A 2,886-nucleotide genomic window follows, 5' to 3' on the forward strand; every position below is an offset into this window, starting at 1 on the left:
TTAACCTTCTCCCTGGCTTCAACAGATTCATACAGAGATGTTACATAACTATAAAGGGCTGTCACTGTACTTTTTCCTTTTCTAAAACCATGTTGATCAGGGATTAGGATATTATTTACAGTAAGGTGAGTATCAAGTCTATGTAGAAAAGCTTTTTCATACACTTTAGATATTGCTGAAGTAATAGCTATTGGTCTATAATTAGAAGGATCATCCTTTTCACCTTTTTTAAACAGTGGAATTATTTTAGCTAGTTTCATATTATCAGGAAATCTCCCTTGCAAAAATGACTCGTTTATAAGATGAGTAAGTGGGGCGGTAATATAGATTGAGATTTTTTTCAAGACATTAGTTGAGATTCCGTCCCACCCATATGAGTGTTTAGTCGGAAGCTGATTAATTATACTATAAATCTCAAAATCTTTCATCAACTGTAGGCTTTGAGCCGTAATATTATTATCATCTATCAGTTTCGAGCAGTCATCTACATTTATATTACTTACATCTGGCTCTGATTCGACAAACTTATTATTCAGGCAATTAGCTATATTAAGTTTAATTGACTCATTAACACCATCAATATTCAACGCCTCAATAGAATCTAAATTTTTATTTTTACAAGATTGTGAGTTAATAAGTTTCCAGGCTGCACTAGATTTATTTTTTGCTTTTGATATTTTATTGTCATTTACTACTTTAGTTTCTTTTTGAATATTGTCCAAGACTTTTTTCTTAAAAGATTTTAATTTGGTCTTCATATCCAAAATTTTATTTTGATCCAAGTTCGATTTTATTTCTAAACTGAGTTCGATCATATTTTTCTGTAGTTTTTTTGTTTCCTCGGATAGTTTAATTTTTCCAGTTTGGTTTGCTCTTATTGTTACACGTTTCATTGGGAAGGATTTTTCAAAGTGTTTAATTAGTATGGCCATGAATTTTTCACTTTTAGTATCAATTGAGCTAGCCTGATATACTTGACCCCAATATTCTTGTTCAAGCAAAGAATTAAATCTGAGAAAATTTTCTTCCGAATAATTTCTGACATATTTAAAACTATCTGTCAATTTTTCGACTGGCAGAGAAACAGACACGTATACGGCGCAATGATCAGAAAATAACATGGGAATAATTTCGAACGAGCTTTCGAGATTGAAATTAGCGTAAACATGGTCTAAAAGTGTACCGCCATTTACATTTTCCCTAGTTATTTTATTTACATTCAACAGGTTTAAATTGTGAAATTTAGTAATCTCTTTTAATTTAGCGCTATTATTGTCATTACCAAGAAGATCGATATTAAGATCTCCGGCTAAAATTAAGTGGCCACTAAATCTAGATTGCATAAGTACTGTGTCTAAGTGTTCTAAAAATTCAGGAACTACTGTGTTTGAACTCGGATTGCTCGGTCGATAAATACCAATTACATTAATATTTTCAGACCGGAGAGTTAATTTACTTGCACAGAACTCATAGAACATTTCCCTTGAATATATTTTAACAGCTTTTGTTGAGCCTTTGATTAATTTATTTTTCAGAATTAGAACCCCACCCCTTTCATGTTTTTTTATGCTTCTTCCAAAGTAGGATAATAGTTCGAATCCATCCAGATAAAAGTTTTTGACTTCAAGTGCATCCAACCAGTGTTCCGTAATTACAATTAGATCTGGACGCTCTTTTAGACTGTGAATGAAGCTAGTGAATTCAGTATACTTATTGGGTGTCTTAAGGCCTCGAACATTCAAATTTAGTATTTTTAAATTACTTAAGTGTTTTTTGGAAGGGACTTGTTGTTTGTGTTTTTTGAGTTTCTTCTGTAATTTATTGATGTGGAGTTTGAGGGTGATGGTGCGGCAATCTTCGGAGATGGAGCCGATGGGGCGGGCTGCTTACTCAAGTTGCGCACGGGGCCGGCCTCCTTTCTCGGCTGCGGTCGCCTGATGTTGACCGGGACTGTCCCACGTAGCCCGACCGAGACTTTCTCGGCCAGCGCGTCGATGCTTCGCCTCATGCCGGACAGCTCACTGGCCAGGTCAACTGAACTGGGCGCATCAGGAGCCAAGGGTGGGGCGGGGTTAGACTGTTCTGAGGGCTCGAGCGGAGAGAGTGGTGAGACTTCGGGTATGTGTGAGACACCGACTGTTACCTTTACATTGGGAGTTTGCCGGGGGGGTCGGTGATTGGAATCAAGTGGGGGCAGCTGGTGCAGGCTACCCCCACCGGCAAAGCTTTCCCGAAGACTCTCAGCCTCCCTTCCTCCTTCCAGGTCAGCAAAGAATTTCGCCAGGCTCATGGACTCCTTCTTGCCGTCGCCTCCAGGAGAGTTGGCCTCCAGACTAAAATTAGTTTCCTCCTCAGGGTAGGTTGACTGAATAAAAGTTGTTTCACCTTTGCTAGCAGATGATGAGGTGGGGCTGGACGCACGGGAGGGCACCCCAGCTTTGTTACAGGTCTCCGGTGTGCGCCCAGCTGGTCCACCTAGTCCTGCTGTAATTTTGGCAGCTTCTGATGGGGCACCGCCAGGCCCAGGGTCAGCTGCGGGCCTCGCCACCTGCTCCAGGCGCGCCTGCTGTTTGGCCATGTCGGTCTCCCATCGACGAGTGGGCGACTTCTTTTTATTTTTTTGGTGGCTCGGCGACGCAGCTGAAACAACAGAACATTTTTGTAAATTATTTTGTTTTCCAATCTGGGGGACTGAATCGATAAGACTTATGCTTTGTCTCTTTTGTACGAGGGGCTCGGCCTGCGAGGTCTTGGCGAGCGGCGGAAATTCGTCATCGAGGCTGCTCGAGGCCGGAGAGGTTGTCGTCTTGTGGAAATTCCTCCTCGTAAAATCGTTGGTGCCCTCGAAAATAAAAACCTCCGTTTTCGAGTTAGCAAAAACTCGCT

The sequence above is a fragment of the Neocloeon triangulifer genome, unplaced genomic scaffold (genome assembly GCF_031216515.1).
Source record: "Neocloeon triangulifer isolate White Clay Creek 2 clone unplaced genomic scaffold, ASM3121651v1 ptg000035l, whole genome shotgun sequence".
NCBI classification, from domain to species: Eukaryota; Metazoa; Arthropoda; class Insecta; order Ephemeroptera; family Baetidae; genus Neocloeon; species Neocloeon triangulifer.